The sequence below is a fragment of the Lathyrus oleraceus genome, chromosome 7 (genome assembly GCF_024323335.1).
Source record: "Lathyrus oleraceus cultivar Zhongwan6 chromosome 7, CAAS_Psat_ZW6_1.0, whole genome shotgun sequence".
NCBI lineage: Eukaryota > Viridiplantae > Streptophyta > Magnoliopsida > Fabales > Fabaceae > Lathyrus > Lathyrus oleraceus.
Genome location: NC_066585.1, coordinates 508,579,617 through 508,600,287, shown reverse-complemented (window position 1 = coordinate 508,600,287; position 20,671 = coordinate 508,579,617). Strand labels below are relative to the sequence as shown.

The 20,671-nt window shown below is 37.4% G+C and overlaps 1 non-coding gene across 1 annotated transcript; it reads left to right on the top strand.

The window, feature by feature from the left end:
• The first annotated feature begins 1,518 nt into the window (after positions 1-1,518).
• On the top strand, positions 1,519-1,625 carry LOC127109494 (small nucleolar RNA R71). The gene has a single exon (XR_007796772.1). It is a non-coding gene; the product is annotated as a small nucleolar RNA R71 (small nucleolar RNA).
• Positions 1,626-20,671: the final 19,046 nt, after the last annotated feature.

The following is a 20,671-nucleotide window of genomic DNA, read 5'->3' as shown; positions in this document are numbered from 1 at the left end:
CTACCTAGAAGGATTAGTATATCATTGTCCTCTTTGATGTCCATGATAACAAAATCAGTAGGGATAAATAACTGACCTATCCTAACAGGGACATCTTCTAAAATGCCTATCGGATACTTGACAGATCTATCGGCTAACTGAAGTGACATCTTAGTGGGTTGTAATTCTCCTAAGTTTAACCTCTCACAAACTGCTAAAGGCATTAAGCTCACACTAGCTCCTAAGTCTAGAAAAGCTTTATCGATGACATGATTACCCAAAAGACAAGGAATGGAGAAATTTCCAGGATCTTTATCTTTCTTTGCTAATTTGTCCTCGGAAATAGCATTACATTCCAAAGGTTTCGGATCGTCAAGTCTACGTTTGTTGGTAAGGATGTCTTTGAGAAACTTTGCATAAGAAGGTATTTGGGTGATGGCTTCTGTGAAAGGGATTTCTACATGAAGTTTTTCTATAATTTTAATAAATTTTTGATACTGTTTATTAATATGGGTTTGTTTGAGTCTTTGCGGATATGGTATAGGTGGTTTATATGGCGGGGGTGGTACGTAAGTTTTATCTTTAGGTTCTTCTCCTTTCTCTCGACCATCCTGGTTTTCAGATTCCTCTGGTTCCTTTACTTTGTCCGGGGGTTTGGTACATTCCTTAGAAGTTTCGGGTTCACTTAATCTTGGGTTTGGTGGCTAATCATAAGCGTTCCCACTTCGTAGGGTAATGGCATTTGCTTGTCCTCTCGGATTTTGTTGAGGTTGTCCAGGGAATTTTCCTCCAGGTGTAGTCTGAGGGGCTTGGTTTAAAGCTACCTGAGAGATCTAGGTTTCAAGCATCTTGGTATGAGTAACTATTTGGTCAACCTTGGTTCCTAACTGAGTGATCAATTCCTTAACATGAATGTTTTGGTTCATGAACTCCTTGTTTTGTTGGGTTTGAGCGGTGATAAAATTTTCTATAATTTTCTCAAGGCTCGGCTTTGGTGGTACCAGTTGCATAGGTTGATTTGATCTAGGGGCTTGATAACTAGGTCTCGGAGGTGCATTATTTTGGATAGGGTTATTATTTTTATAGGATAAGTTAGGGTGATTCCTCCATCCAGGGTTATAGGTATTCGAATATGGGTTCCCTTGGGTGTAGTTCACTTGCTCAAAGTGGGTTTCGTTCAATAGACTGCATTCTGCAGATTGGTGTCCTTTGGTTCCACATATCTCACAATCCGATGAAACTGCGGCTACAGTATTCGGGTTTATGTACATATGCTCGACCTTAAGGGCTAATGCGTCCATTTTAGCTTGCATCATGTCTATAGAGCTTAGTTCATGCACTCCTCCTTGGGCTTCCTTCTTCTCAACTGTTGCTCGTTCGACTCCCCATGATTGATGATTTTGAGCCATATCTTCAATGAGGGCGCTAGCTTCAGGATAAGGTTTGTTCATCAGAGAACCGCCTGCGGCAGCGTCGATGGTCATCTTTGTGTTATAATGAAGTCCATTATAGAAGGTTTGAATGATTAACCAATTTTCTAAACCATGATGTGGGCATGCTCGTAACAACTCTCTATATCTCTCCTAACCTTCGAACATCGATTCTCCTTGGTTTTGGGTAAATCTAGTTATATGGTTTCGAAGAACGGCGGTCTTACTCGGGGGAAAGTATCTAGCAAGGAATACTCTTCTAAGGTTATCCCAAGTCGTAATGGAATTGGGTGGAAGGGAATCTAACCATGATAGGGCTTTATCTCTGAGGGAAAAAGGGAATAATCTTAAAAGTATCGCCTCAGGAGAAGCTCCATTGGTTTTAAAAGTATCTGCTAATTGAAGAAATATTTTTAAATGTTGGTTAGGGTTCTCGGTAGCGAGACCTGCGAATTGTCTCTGTTGCACTAGTTGCAACAGGGATGGTTTAAGTTCGAAATTATTAGCTGGGATTATTGGGTTTACTATACTAGAACTAGGTTCTTCGTTAGAAGGTTGAGCGAAGTCCTTAAGAGGTCTTTGGTTTTGATCTTCGGCCATAGCTCTCTTAATTCTATGAAAGAATAAACGTGCGCGAGCGTAACGTTCAGGTTCCGCCAGAAGGTTTACTAAACTTAAACTTCCGGTGCTGCGAGTTCTTCGCATTGACTGGCGGGAAATAACCTAAGTCTAAACGATATAACAACAGGAAAATGAAATTTTACGAAATTGGTCCCCGACAACGACGCCAAAAACTTGATGCGGTGCTTTTCGCAAGTATACGAACGTGTCAGAGTAATATAAAAGATTGTCGAATCCACAGAGACCAAGTGTCAAGCTATCGTTATCTATTGTTATGGTGTTTATCAAAGGCAATCAAAATAGATGTTTTTTGGATTGTGCAATGAAAAGTAAAGTGTTGTATAAAGTTTTAATTAATAAAGACAGGGCCGAATGTAATTCACGTGATCAATTGATAATCTAAGTACTTGTTAATAGAACTACTTATGGGCAATGTTTCCTACTTTGAAAAGAACTAATTTAACAGGAATTGTCGCTTTCGCGTATTCAGAACCGAGTTGTACTCCCTAATCAAACCCTCTTATTGTCACTTATAAAAAGGCGCGCATTGCGTTAGAGTAGTAAACCTATTTTTAAGAAATATAGTATCTTGACTAAGTTGAAAAGTATTATAACTTGGATTTCTTAACCAAAAGAGGTTCTTACGAACCAGACTCTAAACTTATAAACGCGTCCGAAAATAGTTTTAAAATCTATTTTCTTCTTAATGTTAAAAACTCCTAATGAACTAAATAAAGCGCTTTCGTTGTTTTTGAAATAGTTAAAAACAATTAAGTTTAAATAGACGTTGGACGGCTTTCGATCTTACCCAACGGAATTAAAGTGCGGAAAAACTTAAGTTGAAAGTTAAAATAGCCCTTAAGTGTTTCTACGAACAATTGTACGGATTATCGGTTCAACTACGATCCTTACATTCTAACCTTATAAATTTAGTTAGACATGGTAAAGTAAAAGTGCATAAATTTAAATAAAAGTAGTGCGAGTGCGGAAAGTAAATGAAAGTAGTGCGAGTGCGAGAAATAAATAATTTAAAGCGAGTGCTGGAAATAAATAATTTAAAGCGAGTGCGAGGAAATAAATAATTTAAAGCGAGTGCGAGAAATAAACAAAGTAAAGCGAGTGCGGGAAATAAATAAAGTAAAGCGAGTGCCGGAAATAAATAAAGTAAAGCGAGTGCGGGAAATAAATAAAGTAAAGCGAGTGCGGGAAAATAAATAAGATAAAGCGAGTGCGAGAAAATAAATAAGATAAAGACAAGTAATAAAAACCTGCTCCAATCGGAGGGTTGAGTAAATTGAAATGCGGAAATGAAAATGGCGGCAGGATTAACTTCCTTCCAAAGTGCTCCAAACTCGATTACAGACTCTATCACAGACTTGATTACACAATTGTGGTAACACTCCAATGCGAAGCGATTACAACTATAAAATACTGAATATATGCCTAAGTGAAACAAAGTTGCTTCTGAGTTTGCCTCTGTTCTAAGTTTGGATGATTATAAAAGTGAATTCGAGTTTCTATTTATAAGCAAGTAAAAAGATGGAAATGACTTGGATGCCCTTCAACTTGAAAATGGGAGGGAACTGTTTTCCTCTTGTGGCGCCTGCCACAACGCCATGGCGCCCACCACAAGCACAAAATGGGGCGCCTTAGTGCAAGTAGTGGGGAAACGTGGGAGTTGATGGAAGTTGAGTTTGGTCACGTCATGGCAGGGTCTGTGGCGCCAACCATGGGGTAGGCCACAAGAACAAAATGCTGAATTTTAGGGTTTTTAGCCATTTTCACTCCTTTTCTCGATCGGGGCTCCGATTAAAGTAAAAGCCTGAAAACAAAGGAAAACATAGTAATAACACAACAAATTGACAGTAAAACAACTAGAATGCATGTGAAATCGAAGTCAAAAATACGGTAAATTTCAATGTTATCATTATCTTACAATCTCCTGCAGGTGGTGATGATGTTCCTGGGTCCTCAAATACTCAAACACCTGGGGTGAATCATCAACGTGGGTTAGGGTCACGCGTTCAGGTAGCTAGGGGATGTGGGACCGGATGTCGGTTAGGTCATCTCGGTCAATGACATTAGTCTTTTTGGTTAACGTATGTAAACGCATATTAATATTAATATCAATTGGTCTGATTTCGACTTTTATCTAAAATGTACATTGTTTTTCAAAAAAATTACGAAACACCCATAGGTGTCAGACCAATTGGTGCCTCCTTTATAACTTAACACACATACTTCAATTAGAATGGCAGTACTAGGTGCACTAGTCAATCCAATTGACGCCACCTCTCTAAGTTAAAGAGCATGCGCCAATTCATCTGATGCCACCTCTTCAAAGTGGGGTACTTTGAAAAATAATCTGAAAAAGTGAATTATTTTAGAATTTCTTTTAAAAAATTAAATTATTTAGGTCAAAAATTCAACATATCGAATTTCTATTATTAAACTAAATTGAGTAACCGAGTAAAAATTTATGTTAAATTTTAGTTGAGTTTCAAATGATCTAATTTTTATCAAATTGAATTGAACTAAAACAAATTTGAATAACAGATTCAAAAGCGAATTGTTTTTGATTTTTTTTAAAAATAATTTTAATAATATAACATAATAATTTTGTGTAAAAAAATTTATAAATTTTTTTGTTTAAAATAAAAATTTGATTTAAAAGTTATTCTTAAAATATTATTTTAAATATTTCATCATTTTATTAAGAAAATATTTGATAACAAAATTTTAAAAAATCACTTAATTTGAAACTATTTATTTTTTAAATATAATTTTATGTTATAAAATATCAAAATTATTTTTTTAATTTTAAAAAATAGAAAAATACTTATAATATTTTAAAAAACTATTTTATAAAATTTATTTTTAAAGATAAAGCATCTTTAGGTAAAAAAATTGACTTTAGAGAAACAGTTAATAATTCATCATTATTAATTAAAGAAAGAGATTAATTGAAATACACTGTCAGTGTAAAAGGATTTTACACCATCACTTAATTATAGACGTTGGATATTAAAAAAAGTTTAACTTTTATTTTAAAAATCTATAAAATAATACAAACGGGTGATGGCGATGAACCGACGGTGTAAAACTTTTTACAATGATAATGTATAGTAATTAATCTCAGAAAGAAAATGGTTGCCTGAAAATTTAGTATGAACTTTATTTTATCTAAAGATGTTTAAAGTTAATATTAATTTTCAAATCCAATCGAATATTCAGTCTGTCTGAATGTCGGTTTGAAATACAAACATGAATGAATGATGGTTTCGGCAATTGCATAGTAGCCTCATATTACTTGGTAGTTGTACTCTACTAAATGCTGTTTGGTACATGGTCTCTATCATTTGAACCTGGCTTAGTATCGTATGTTTGAATAAGTCTTCTATGGTGCAGTTGGATCCAACGGTAAAGGCAGTTTAATGTCAATGTATCCCTTACATACTTCTTGTATTGTTGCCCATGCATATTGTAAAACAAAACCTCTTAATGATTCACAAACGATTTAACAATCTTTTACCCTTTCAAAATGATATGTAGTTGAATTGGACTTGGTTAGATGGTAGAACTTTATCACGGTTAAATTTTCGGAACGATGAAGTAGGGTTGATTTACAAGGTTAGATTCCAATATTCGAGTCCGTGAAAAAATAAAAAATGACATAAGAATGAAACAAAATCACAGTGTTGATCGACAATATTTCATGGAACCTTTTTTATATTATTCAATCATTCGTAGAGGTTTTTATAAGTATATATAAAGTATCATAGACTAGAAAATGAATTACAAACTTTCAAAATTAGATTTACAAGAATTAAATATCATTTCCAAAGTGTTCTTCTTTCTCATATGATTTAAAATTATGAGAACTTTCGTAATCAAAAAAGTTTCAAAACCAAAATAGAATATGAGCAATTATGTGATATACATTGAGTTGTGATTGAAAAAATAAAGTCTATAATCCCAAGATTGTATTTTACAATAGTCTACTATATTTTTCATTTCTCAATAAAGTTTAAGTAGTTGTATCTGTTCTAGGCCGACCACAATCCTCTTGGACCGACCACCTTGGGATAGCCCGTTCCGGGCCAAAAGCTTTCAACCAACTACGCTGTCATATTTCTAGAATCTTCTTTTTAACATAGGGTTTGAAGGTTCAAGAAACACAAGAAAGAGTGGGTTTGAATTGGGTTTCAAGTATGATAGATTTTCACACTAAAATAAAAGCTTAAAACAATAAAAACAATGATAAATACGCAAGGATTTTTATCCTGGTTCACCGTTAAAAATGCTACCTCCAGTCCACCCACCTAAGTGATTTTGTCATAGACAATGACTTAATCCGATGATCAAAACTGAAAACAAATGCAATGACCAGTTGTCACTGATTTCTTAAGAATTATGGCTCAACTGGTCTCCTAAGAAATCTAACGGCCACTGACTCCTTAAGATCATGACCTACTCGGTCGCTTAAGAAGATTTAATCCTCAATAACTACATATTATTGACTTCTCAAGAGTCTGACAAATCTGGTCGCTTAAGGATTATAATCAAAGTTGTAATAACAAATTTTGTGTTTACAAGATGCTTCAGATAAGAAGATACACAAGTTTAAATCAAGTATTACACTTAACAAGAGTATTCAATGAGTTTTTATTTTAAGTGTATAAGTGTAAGAAATACTTCTTACTTTTCTATATATGATTCCTGAGTGTGAGCATTGATGAATGTTCAGTGCGCGTATCAAAAATCTATTTTCTTCAATATTCAAAGACCTCTTTATATAGAAGCAAATAGATCCGTTGGAGGTGAAGATGAAATATCCCCTAAGAATCTGTTGTATGAAGATACTTCATATGCAACACTAGAGTGGTGTTGTAGCCAATGGTTGGTGAAGATGATAAGATGTAGAAGACTTCTTTAACACAAAGTACAATACTTTATGCAGAAAGTAGATTTGCTTTTGTAGTTTTGTTATCAAATCTCTTTTGAATTTTGGCTTGAACAACTTCTAATCAGAGGCTTCTAATTTATGTTGGTGAATCTTGAGTAGCATTTCCAAAGTATCTTATAAGAACTTTGTGAATCAAATAGAGTCTTTGGACAAGTTGGTTCTGAGACTTTCACAAGCTAATAGTCAGAGTTTTTTTTATCAGAGTCTGTCTATATGGTTTTTGTTCAGAAATGTTGACTTGATAGATCAAAGTTGACTTGTTTGTATACACTTCTATTCTTTGATTCAGAGTTTGGACATCTTCAAAGCCAGAATCTGTTACCAATTTTCTAGACACTCAGCAAAATGGTTAGAGTAAAAAATTATTCTCTATACTTTGTTATCATTAAAACATAAGGATAGTTGTAGAACCAAACTTGTTCCAACATGGATATCCTATGCCTTGCTGCAAGAGATTCACGCCTCATGCCCATCCAATGTTCCCTCATATTTCACGCCTGAAAGATAATGATGTTGTTATTCCTTTCTTCCATATATATGGAGTGGCGCCAAATCAGGTAACAGATTTCAAACACAATTTGAATACTCCTTACTCTTTTACATAATGACTTGAGCATCAGAGTGTCAATCTTGTAGGTACACCCTACTCGACTGCATCAGAAGCTTTCCTCCACCGTAACTTCTACATCTCTCTATTTCTGGTTCAAGAATGAAATAGTGGTGCAGTCTGTGGGTATCAACTTTTAATTCCTACGTTTTCTACGACTTTCTACTTTTATGTTCAGTTGTTCGGTGTGTATCTTCCCTCAACCTGTGAATGGAGATCTAGGAATCAAAGGTAAAACTCAGTTGTGTTCGATCAAATCCGATCCTTACACCATTTACAATTCGCTGATCCTCCATATCTCCATACATTTGTATATCTGACCTCTTCGATCATTAAAAATGGTTGTATCTAGAGCTACTTTTTTTGTCCCGCCCGCGAAGCCGCTCTAGTTGCTGCTGGAGCAGCACCGACAACCATCAATCAACGAAACATGCCTCACCCTCTTCTGGGTGAAACAAATAGGGACATCGAGATTCCTCTACACCCATATCTAATTTTTCTTTCTTCGAGAACAAGGACTAGTTATCGATGATAACCCATGTTTTGTGAGGTTTATACATAATATTTTGTATAATACTGGTAGAATTATCATTTTATTTATGTTTTAATTCATTATAGATGTTTATGTAGTTTTTAGCTTAGATCACAATAGGTGATCTCTTTTGTACTTTTGATGTGTTTGTTGCTTGTTTTTAAGTAAGTGTATTGATGAGATGAGGCAAGAACCTAGAAGTTCAAGCTAGAACAAAAATGAACTCGGTTAAGTAATGAAATGAAGAACCATCTAAATCCCTAGGGCATACGTGGATAAGGAGCTGCATTGGGAAGGAATGAACACAATGGATATTATTTTAAGAAATAATGGAAAGAAAAGAGTGTTTCTTCTTCTCATCCCTTCTAGTACTAACTGCTGAAGCCTGACGCAACTGAAGTCATCACTTGCTGGTTATCCGTTACAAGGAAGCTTCACATTACTTTTAGGTTGTTATTTATTTTTCATCTCTTGTTTAAGAATGTTTCCTTTTAGAACCAACTTAGTAAATTGTACTCAGCTCATCATGAGTTAAACCTTTTGCTTGTTGAGCAATGAGAAGTTAATATAAAGTTGTTTTTATGTTAAAATGGTGTGTTATTTAGCGCCTTATTTTATTATGTGGTAAAATGTTTAAATCTATTTCTTTGAATGATCAACTTAGGAAAAGATAAAAGCTTCTTGTTGTGAGAGATCCATCAACAAGTGGATTTCATATGAAAGTAGTTGCACGAGTAGAATAGAGATATTCACTCAATTAGTTTGCTTAGAGATAAGAAACTATAATTATAAAGGAATTTCAGGAGACAAACAAACGTATCCTAGGGTTATAAGTGAGACTTAGAGATTTGTTCTCTTGCCCTTGTATGCATGCTTTTGATGTTGTAGAAATACACTCCTAGATCACTGATGCCAAAAACTTGATGCTTTTTGTTTCGCAAGTATACCAACGCGTCAGAGTAATATAAAAGATTGTCGAATCCACAGAGACCAAGTGTCAATCTATCGTTATCTGTTGTTATGGTGTTTATCAAAGGCAATCAAAATAGGTGTTTTTAGATTGTGCAATGAAAAGTAAAGTATTGAATAAAGTTTAATTAATAAAGACAGGGTCGAATGTAATTCACATAATCAATTAATAATCCAAGTACTTGCTAATAGAATTACTTATGGGCAATGTTTCCTACTTTGAAAAGAACTAATTTAACGGGAACTGTCGCTTTCGCGTATTCAGAACCGAGTTGTACTCCCTAATCAAACCCTCTTATTGTCACTTATAAAAAGTCGCGCATTGCGTTAGAGTAGTAAACCTATTTTTAAGAAATATAGTATCTTGACTAAGTTGAAAAGTATTATAACCTGGATTTCTTAACCAAAAGAGGTTCTTACGAACCAGACTCTAAACTTATAAACGCGTCCGAAAATAGTTTTAAAATCCCTTTTCTTCTTAAGTTAAAAATTCCTAATGAACTAAACAAAGCGCTTTCGCTGTTTTTGAAATAGTTAAAAACAATTAAGTTTAAAAAGACGTTGGACGGCTTTCGATCTTACCCAACGGAATTGAAGTGCGGGAAAACTTAAGTTGAAAGTTAAAATAGCCCTTAAGTGCTCCTACGAACAATTGTACAGATTATCCGTTCGGTTACATCCTTACAATCTAACCTTATAAATTTAGTTAGACATGGTAAAGTAAAAGTGCATTAATTTAAATAAAAGTAGTGCGAGTTCGAGAAATAAATAATTTAAAGCGAGTGCGAGGAAATAAATAATTTAAAGCGAGTGCGAGGAAATAAATAATTTAAGCGAGTGCGAGGAAATAAATAATTTAAAGCGAGTGCGAGGAAATAAATAATTTAAAGCGAGTGCGAGAAAATAAATAATTTAAAGAGAGTGCGAGAAAATAAATAAGATAAAGACAAGTAATAAAAACCTGCTCCAATCGGAGGGTTGAGTAAATTGCAAAGCGGAAATGAAAATGGCGGCAGGATTAACTTCCTTCCAAAATGCTCCAAACTCGATTACAGACTCGATCATAGACTTGATTACACAATTGTGGTAACACTCCAATGCGAAGCGATTACCACTTTAAAATACTGAATATTTGCCTAAGTGAAACAAAGTTTGCTTCTAAGTTTGCCTCTGCTCTAAGTTTGGATCTTCCTCTGCTCTAAGTTTGGATGATTGGAAAAGTGATTTCTAGTTTCTATTTATAAGCAAACAAAAAGATGGAAATGACAAGGATGCCCTTCAACTTGAAAATGGGAGGGAAAGTTTTTCCTCTTGTGGCGCCCGCCACAAGGCCATGGCGCCTGCCACAAGGCCATTTTGAGGCGCCTTAGTGGAAGTAGTGGGGAACGTGGCAGTTGAGGGAAGTTGAGCTTGGACACGTCATGGCAGGGTCTATGGCGCCAGCCATGGGGTAGGCCACAAGTACAAAATGCTGAATTTTAGGATTTTTAGCTCTTTTTCACTCCTTTTCTCGATCGGGGCTCCGATTAAAGTAAAAACCTGAAAACAAAGGAAAACATAGCAATAACACAACAAAATAACAATAAAACAACTAGAATGCATGTGAAATCGGAGTCGAAAATACGGTAAATTTCAGTGTTATCAAACTCTCCCACACTTAAACCTTTGCTTGTCCTCAAGCAAAAAAAACTCATAAAAGAAAAACTGGTGTGAACGAGTGCTTTAGGTAAAAATTCTAAGTTCAAGTCGGGATGCAGTGATAGGTACTAACTGAGTGAACTAAGGGTATCATGATGACACTAATCCGCAAATACGGACATAAACTTCATTCCTATATTAACCAACCCATATTATCCCATAATACCTAGGCCTGCCTCTTCATCTCTTTTTGTGTCCTTTTCATTCAGGCGCAATCACATTAAGCCCGTTATCCGTACATGCTTCATAGTAGAGTGGCCTGTTAGTGATTATGATCTGAAAATGGGGTTTCTGGCACATAAATATGTGTAAACCTTTTTATTGGACCCAACTGTAGTTGTGGGGGATCAGATCGTAATCCGCCCTATCGAGTTCAGTGCCAGATACCTCTGAACCAACTAATAGCGGGTGGGTTTCTTTCTTTTTCTTTTTCTTTTTCTTTTTCTTTTTCTAGCAATTTTTACAATCCCTTGGTTTAAATGACTTGGTGAGGGTCACCTATACCGGAGTTGCCTTTTTGCTTTCTTTTATTTTTTTGTTTTGCTGGATCATTCACTTATTTGCATCGGTCCCCTACGTGGAGGATGCGTAGGCCGAAGCTGACTGCTGAGATAAACTACTGAGGACTTATATGGAAATGATGATTAAGGCCATATTATCTGGGGTTTCGGGAATGATTCCTATATTTTACGAAGTCTGTGGTGCTAAAATAATACTGATGTTTCGCAAAGTTCTCCCAAGTCACCGCATCCTTACTCAAAACATGTCTTTAAAACCTGAAAACTTTCGGAATAACACTGTTTTCTTTTGCAAAAAATTTCGGTGGGGCTAAAGGTATGGGGAGATTAGATTTAACTAAAGATACACTATATTTGGTGACTCGTCAGACTCATGCATTCTACTAAAAAGCAAAATAAACAACTAAAAGGAAAAAAAAAACTATCTAAAAACAACAAAGAAAATGAACAAACTAACTGAAAATAGAAGAAAAGCGAGAAAGGCTCCTTCCACACTTAAATCGAACATTGTCCCCAATGTTTCGAAATAAGATAAGGGAAGAGTTACCTGGAACCCTATTGCTGACCACTGGTGCCTTCGCCATCCTGAGGTGGACGACGGGATCGGGTACGACGACGGTCTCTCTGATCCATCCTCGCTTGCAGGGCATCCTGAGCGGTCCTCACCTCTCGAAGGTTACCTAGAATGGAACCTTGAGTGGCTTCGATGAGTGTCATGTGTCGCTGGTTGTATTGTTGCTGACGGGCTTGCGTATTTGTAATCGCAAGCAAGAACTGTAGAACAGTGTCGTAGGACCTGTCTGTCCTCCGCTGCGATTCTTGCATGAAGCTCATGTTATCCATCATTTGTTGCTGGATGGTAGATAGTAGGTCATCACGCCTTTGCTCTCTAGCCATGTGGTCACGCCACATATCCTCTGTAATATAGAAGCCAGGGGTGGTACCTGCAGAAGAAGAAGATGGTGCGGTGTATGGTGGTGAAGGATGATGGGGGGACACATGGGGTACGGGAGATCTCTCTCTCTCTCCGATCATATTCATCATCAGTGTCATGTCCCGCCTCATCAGGAATGTTAGGAGGAAGAGGACCTAAAACAGGTGGAGCATCTAAAGCGTAGGTCCAATTCCTTTCATCTCGTACATCTGTACGTCTAGTGCACGGTAAAACAACAGATGGGATGGCTACACCAAAACCATAAGCATATAGCCTCCTTCTCTCCTCGAACGACACAATTTCATGTCTCTTAGAAATTTTAGGTTAATTGTGCAAGGAGGTAAGGGGTCTAGGGTAGCCATCTCATTGTTCAGGTTAAGTGCCCGAGCAATAGACGTAATCAATCCACCAAAAGAAATCGGTCCCGCTTTATTCAAAGTTAAAGTCATATGGGCAAGCATGAACGAGACCGAATTAATTCGTCTATTTGTGAGGCTTCCTTGCAAAAATAGAAGCTCTCTAGCATTAACCTTTTTTGGATTCTTCCGGCCAAAAATAGTACATGCCAACAGATATCTATAAATTCTGATGGTCGGGTTGTGGATAGTTGAGGCAAGAACTCCTTCAAAAGAATTTGTGGAAGTGTTTGATAAACGCTCCCAGAAGGAAAATACCTCAACCGACCACTCTGAATCCAAAGGGGCCTCACAAATAGCATCGTCTCCATGAGGGATTCCTAACAGACTGGCTAGTTCGTCGGTACTGAATTCATATTCAACAGCAAACATTCTAAATTTGACAGTACCAATTGTGCTAGCAGTGTTAGGGTTGACAATATAGATTAAGGAACTCAAAAATTCAATTGTCAATCGCTCATAGGTGGGTTCTTTGTTGGAAAAGAAATTATGCAAACCTAAGTTATCTAATAAATGAAATATGCTATGATAGACACCTAAAGTGTAGAGATAGTTTTCGTCAACATACCTTGTCGGGAGGATTTCCCGATTTTGCAACCGTTCAATAATTTTTCTTTGTCTATCCCCCGGTTTCCCTCCTCGAAGGATGAATCCATTAAACTCCATTTGGAAGCTCTTGAAAAAGTGACGAAGAAGATGAAGTGGAATGTGAAAAGGTTGGATGTTTACCAAATCCGACGGATGAAAATGAAAATGGAAAATGGAAAACTGATTTGTACGGTGTGGTGATTAGAAAAGTATGAGCTTTTTGTGGGTTCAAGGATGTTTTTCCAAGGTGAAAAAATGGGTTTGGAAGGTTGTAAGGTGTGAAAATGGTGAAGAAAGGGGTTTTGCCCCGACCTTTTACAGACGCTGTGGCGGGCGCCACAGGGCCTATGGCGGGCGCCACAAGGCAAAATCTGGCTGGGCCAGATTTTGGTCCTTTGGTTTGGGCTTCTCTTGTCTTTTGGCTTTGAGGGGTTCGAATAGCATTTGTGTTGTGATTTCCTAGTATCATTGGCTTGCATAATTTTGTAAAAAATAAAAATGGAACAAAAATTAAATATTAGACTAATAAATAAATAAATAACTGAAAAATAAAAATGCAAATAAAACAAACATAAGGCATATATAGATAAAAGTAGAAATATCAATGTATAGGCATAGTTTATATAATATTCCAAATTCGATAATATAAAATGAGTTATGTGAATACGAGAAATATAAAAAAGAGATAAAATAAGATGAAATGGTGAGATCATATAGTAGGGGTGTCGTCTGCCTGAGTGGATCCACAGAGCATGGCTATCTCCTGCCTAAGCTCTGCGATCTCCTGATATAGACAGTCGGCTTCAGTATCATGGGTGAGATCAGACACTCCCATCTGTAAAGTGAGTTCAGCGACCTCCTGTCTAAGCTCTGTAATCTCTCTACGACACTCAGCAATCTGGGTGCGGATGTCGGGGGTCTGCATTGAAAGATTATTAGATAAAATAGTGATTCTGGGAGATGGTGGTGTAGGCGTGTATTCAGCAACGGGTGGTGATCTCGGCTCCTCGACGGTTTCTCCCTGGCCCTCTAGAGCATAACTCCAATTCGCTGGATCATCCACACTGGTCATCATAGGGTCTGTCAGTGTGAAATAATGGATAGCCTCGCTGTCGACCAACAATCGGAACTGACATGGGTGGAAAGAGGCTCTCCTCATCAATCCTCTGGTCAAACAGAAATCGATGTCCATGGTAGTGTACCCACAATAGATCCGGAGATGTGACAGCTTGCGAGACAGACCTAAAGCGACAGCAATCTGTGTGATGATTTCGCCGATATGGATAACTCCTTCAGTAGATCTAGAGATACCGCTGAGACTATATAACAAAAAGTTCCCACATGCTACTGGACGAGACTGGGATGCACAAAATAATAGGAAGATCTCCTCTTCACTCAGTAGTGTCTCTGCATTCGGTCTTCCCAGGAAGGAATGTGCTAATATCATTTGAAAGTATCTAAAGGCGGGGTTATGTATAACATAAGATAGCTGCATAGATGGATCTTGGCTTCCGCCACCTGATATATCACTCCAAAACTTATCCACCTCCTTACCCAGGAAATATCCCATAGGTGTCTCCGGGATAGCATCAGGAGTGGTCTGGAAACCCAATAGGTCGCCGAACTCTTTCTGGCTAAAAGAGTACTCAACTCCAAAGAGCCTGAAAGCAGCATACCCATATGGTCCAGAGTATGAGTCATAGTCGAAGGAACTCAGGAACTCCAATGTTAGGTTCCGGTATGTGTTACTCAAGTCATCAGCAAATTCATCCCAGTGAAGTTGGTGGCTAAGGAATCGGATACTCGGCTCGATACCCAGTGCCTCCATACAATGCTGATCAGGGTAACGTGTGGGTGTCATAGGGCGCTAATACAGAGCGATGTAGCGTTCTCTCTGAGCATTATCTCTATAGGCCACGTGCATGTCATCGAAATCCTGCATCCTGTAAAAGTTAAGAAAGTGATCCTGAAAATGCAAACCATTCAAATTTTTAGTCTCGATGAAAAATAAAATAAAATAGAAATAAAGTTAAATAAATGCGAAAAGGTAAAATGAAAGAAAAACCATGGGTTGCCTCCCACGCAGCGCTTGTTTAACGTCATTAGCTTGACGATTAGAATTTATACACCTGTAGTAGTAGGGATTGGTGGATCAATCAGGGTGTGGCTTGAGTAGTATGCTGGAATGTCTCCTCCTTCGTAGAGCTTCAGTCTTTGTCCATTTACAATGAATGGAATACAGGTTTGGTTCTTGATTTCTACGGCTCCGGATCTCAGAATCTTGGATACTTCTAAAGGACCAGTCCATCTTGAACGTAGCTTTCCAGGGAAGAGTCGCAACCTAGAGTTGAAAAGGAGAACACAATCGCCTACATTGAAGTTTTTCTTTTCTATTCTTTTGTCGTGATAGGCTTTTGTCCTCTCTTTATATATTTTTGCATTCTCGTAGGCCGATTGCCTAAGTTCTTCTAATTTATGAATGTCTAGGGTACGCTTTTCTCCAGCGGCTAGGTAGTCTAAATTCAAAGTTTTAATGGCCCAATAGGCCTTATGCTCTAACTCGAATGGTAAGTGACAGGATTTTCCATAGACTAGTTGGTAAGGAGTAGTTCCTATAGGGGTTTTGAAAGCGGTTCTATAGGCCCATAATGCTTCTTGAAGCTTCTGAGACCAGTCTCTCCTAGAAATAGAAACAGTTTTCTCTAGGATTTGTTTTATCTCCCTATTAGATACTTCTACTTGGCCACTAGTCTGTGGGTGGTATGGTGTTGCTACTCTATGTTTAACTCCATATTTTCTTAAAAGTTTGTCAAATATTCTCGATATGAAGTGTGATCCTCCATCGCTTATGACTAAACGTGGTGTTCCAAATCTAGGGAATATATAGTTTTTAAATAGTTTGATTACTACCCTAGTGTCGTTTGTGGGTGCAGCTATAACTTCAATCCACTTAGACACATAGTCTACAGCTACTAAGATATACCTGTTTCCTAAGGATGGTGGGAAAGGTCCCATGAAATCTATACCCCATACGTCAAAGAGTTCTACTTCCTGAATGTTTCCAGTGCGTTGGCATCTATCACATATGACAATGTAGGCATAGACATCACGCCACATGGTAGGCCAGAATAGGCCAGCTTGAAGAATCTTGGCGTATGTCTTAGAAGTGCTCGCATGTCCACCATAAGGTGCAGAATGACAATGCTCGATAATACTATTTACCTCTTCTTCTGGAACGCAACGGCGAAAATTGCCATCTTTACCCCTTTTGAAAAGGAGCAGTTCGTCCCAATAGAAGTTTCTCACATCGTGGAAGAATTTCTTCTTGCGGTGGTAGTCAAGATCAGGGGGTACTATATCAGCAGCTAGGTAATTAACGAAGTCTGCATATCAGGGTATGTTACTTATTGCTAAGGAACTTTGGGGGTGCTCATGAGGATCTAGGTTATTATCTTCAATGGTTTCTAATCTAGCTATCAGTCTATCATAGGCGAAATCATCATTTATGGGTACTAGTTCTGGTTTTAGATGTTCTAGCCTAGAAAGGTGATCGACCACTACATTTTCAGTGCCTTTTTTATCTCTTATGTCTAAATCAAACTCTTGTAGTAATAGAATCCATCGGAGTAACCTGGGCTTGGCATCTTTTTTACTTAATAGGTAACGAATGGCAGCATGATCAATATAAACTATAATTTTTGCTCCTACTAGATAAGATCTAAATTTGTCTATAGCGAAAATTACAGCGAGTAATTCTTTTTTAGTTGTTGCGTAGTTAAGTTGGGGAGCATCTAGGGATCTACTGGCATAATAAATGGCATGTAATTTTTTATCTTTCCTTTGTCCTAGAACGGCTCCAACTGCATAATCACTAGCATCGCACATTATCTCAAAAGGTTCTGACCAATCGGGAGGTTTCATAATAGGTGCTGAGATTAATGCTTGTTTTAAAAGATTAAATGCGTCATTACATTTTTCATCAAAAATGAATTCAGCATCTTTCAATAAAAGTCCAGTTAAAGGTTTTGTTATTTTGGAGAAGTCCTTAATAAAACGCCGGTAGAATCCAGCGTGTCTAAGAAAGCTTCGGACTTCTCTGATGGTTTTTGGTGGTTTTAGGTTTTCTATAACTTCTATTTTAGCTCTATCTACCTCTATACCTTTTTCGGAAACTATATGTCCTAAAACTATTCCTTCGGTCACCATGAAATGACATTTTTCCCAGTTTAGCACGAGGTTCACCTCCACGCATCTCTCCAGGATTTTCTCAAGGTTAGCAAGACAATTGTGGAAATCGAATCTGCAAACCGAGAAATCGTCCATAAACACTTCCATGATACTATCTAGGTAATCTGCGAATATTGACATCATGCAGCGTTACAGAGGCCGAAAGGCATTCGTCTATAGGCAAAAGTTCCATAAGGGCATGTAAAGGTAGTTTTTTCTTGATCTTCGGGATGGATAGGTATTTGGAAGAATCCAGAGTATCCATCTAGATAGTAGAAGTAAGAGTGTCTGGCTAGATGCTCCAACATTTGGTCTATAAATGGTAAAGGGAAATGATCCTTCCGAGTTGCTTTATTTAACTTTCTATAATCTATACACATCCGCCATCCTCCTTCTAATCATTTTACTACATGTTCGCCTTTTTTGTTTTGCACGACTGTGATGCCTCCCTTTTTAGGTACTACATGCACAAGTCTCACCCACTTACTATCCGAGATCTGATAGATTATACCTGCCTCAAGTAACTTAAGAACTTCCTTTTTAACAACATCACTCATTATAGGGTTTATCCTTCTCTGATGTTCTCTGGAGGGTTTTGAATCTTCTTCGAGCGAATCCGATGCATGCATACGGATGGGCTTATACCTTTCAGGTCAGAGATATTATATCCTAAGGCTGAGGGATGTCTTCGTAAAACGTCTAAAAGTTGGTTCGTTTCCTCTCGACTCAAGGTAGCACTAACTATAACTGGACGATTCATCTTTTCATTGAGGAACTCATATCTCAGGTTCTTAGGCAGTTCCTTAAGTTCTAATGTTGGTTTCTTAGGGCATGGCATAGGATCTGGGGTAAGGGATAAACATTCGTAAAGGTTATCATCGATGTAGGGTTCTTTAAAGTCATCATCTTCCTTTATGAGGGTTGATGGTAACTTAATTGTTTTTATAATTTCTTTTTGTTCTAATTCTCTAACAAATTCATCAATGATATCTAAGGCATAACACACGTCTCCCATCACGGGTGCCATAAGAAATTTCGAAAGTATAAATTCTATTTTCTCGTCACCTACCTCAAATGTCAACTTTCCTTTCTTGACATCTATTATGGCCTCTGCAGTTGATAAGAATGGTCTACCTAGAAGGATTGGTATATCATTGTCCTCTTTGATGTCCATGACCATAAAGTCGGTAGGGATAAATAACTGACCTATCCTAATAGGGACATCTTCTAGAATGCCTATCGGATATTTGACAGATCTATCGGCTAACTGAAGTGACATTCCAAAGGCTTCGTATCGTCAAGTCTACGTTTGTTGGTAAGGATGTCTTTGAGAAACTTTGCATAAGAAGGTATTTGGGTGATGGCTTCTGTGAAAGGGATTTCTACATGAAATTTTTCTATAACTTTAATAAATTTTTGATACTGATTATTGATCTGGGTTTGTTTGAGTCTTTGCGGATATGGTATAGGTGGTTTATATGGTGGGGGTAGTACATAAGTTTTATCTTTAGGTTCTTCTCCTTTCTCTCGACCTCCCTGGTTTTCAGATTCCTCTATTTCCTTTACTTCGTCTGTGGGTTTGGTACATTCCTTAGAAGTTTCGGGTTCACTCAATCTAGGGTTTGGTGGCTCATCATAAGCGTTCCCACTTTGTAGGGTAATGGCATTGGCTTGTCCTCTCGGATTCTGTTGGGGTTGTCCAGGGAATTGTGTAGATGTTTGATTGGCTACATTTTATGGTAAAACACTAATGTCTTGACTGATGTCATGACATGCTTTGGAGATGTGGAATTAGCTGCATTTTGTGTTAGAACATCTAACTGTACTCTGATGTCTTGACTGATGTTATGACATACTTGAGTTGTATGCTGCAGGTTTAGCTAATACAGGATTTTCTGAATGTCAAACTAGATGTTGTGACATTCATCCCTGACAGGAGATACTAAGGTTTAGAATAGTTGGTTGTCTATTATAACTCAGTATTTATCTCAATCTCTTTATTCAAGGGAATAACAGACCTGGCATAAGGCCATTGTGTAAATGTCAAACTGGATGTTTTGACATTTATTATTGTAAGCTGATATTGATGTATAGTCTGATTAGTCTGCTACAGTACATCATTTACACAGTCTGTTTTCAGGAAAATAACAGACTTAGCATATGGTATATGCTCTGGTCGTCAAACTGAATGTTGTAACATTCATTCCAGACAGCATATGCTAAATTGTAGGATGGTTAGTTTTTCTGTTTCAGCATTTCTTCAGGCTATTCTTCAGGAAGTCAATAGCTAAGCTAAAATCCAGGAAACTAACAACTGAGCTACATTTAATGAACCTAACAAATAGCCTATTTGTTAGCACCCTAATATGTGGAAATTAGGTTAACTTGCTTAACCTTAATTTTAGGGAATACAAGTACAAAGGCCCAAGTGCTGCAATATAAAAGGATGGCAATCCTTCATTCAGAACTCGTGGGTTTTAGGCGTGAAGATTTTAGAGTTCCAATATACTTCACTGCTGTATTTTTGTGTGTGTCTTGTATTAGGTGTTTCTTGTGAGCCAAGCAATTATCACCTAGATGATTGCATTGGACTAGGGTGTTCATTGAGTTGTAAGTGTTGTGTCACTCTAAGCTTTTAAGCGTGAGTGCTATGTACCTTGATTAAAGATGTTAAGCACAATCAAGAATTGTTTGAAGTATAACTTCACCATTTAACTTTAATCTAATTAAAGGTTGTAATCACTGAGGTGATTGAGGGGGAGTGAGTAGGAACTCTGGTCTTAGTGTAAGATTGAAATTGCATTGGGTAGGTATTAAGTGATAGAATTAAACAGTTGGTTTAAGGTCTGAATTAATACTTTCCTCCCTGGCTTGGTAGCCCCCAGACGTAGGTGTGTGAGACACCGAACTGGGTAAACAATTACTTGTGTTATTTACTGCACTTACGTTTTAAGTTCTGCATAATTCTTGTCTGCGCAGAATTGGATGTCATAACATCCCGTGTGACATCGAAAGTCTGTTAACTAGAATTTCAATTGGCATCAGAGCAGGCACCCTGCCTGTTAATTTCTAGGTGAGATCTAGGGAAGTTACTTTCTAGTACCATGGACAAGGATGTAGGACACTCAAATAGACTGCCCATGCTAGATGGTTCTAACTATGATAACTGGAAGCCTCGTATGATAG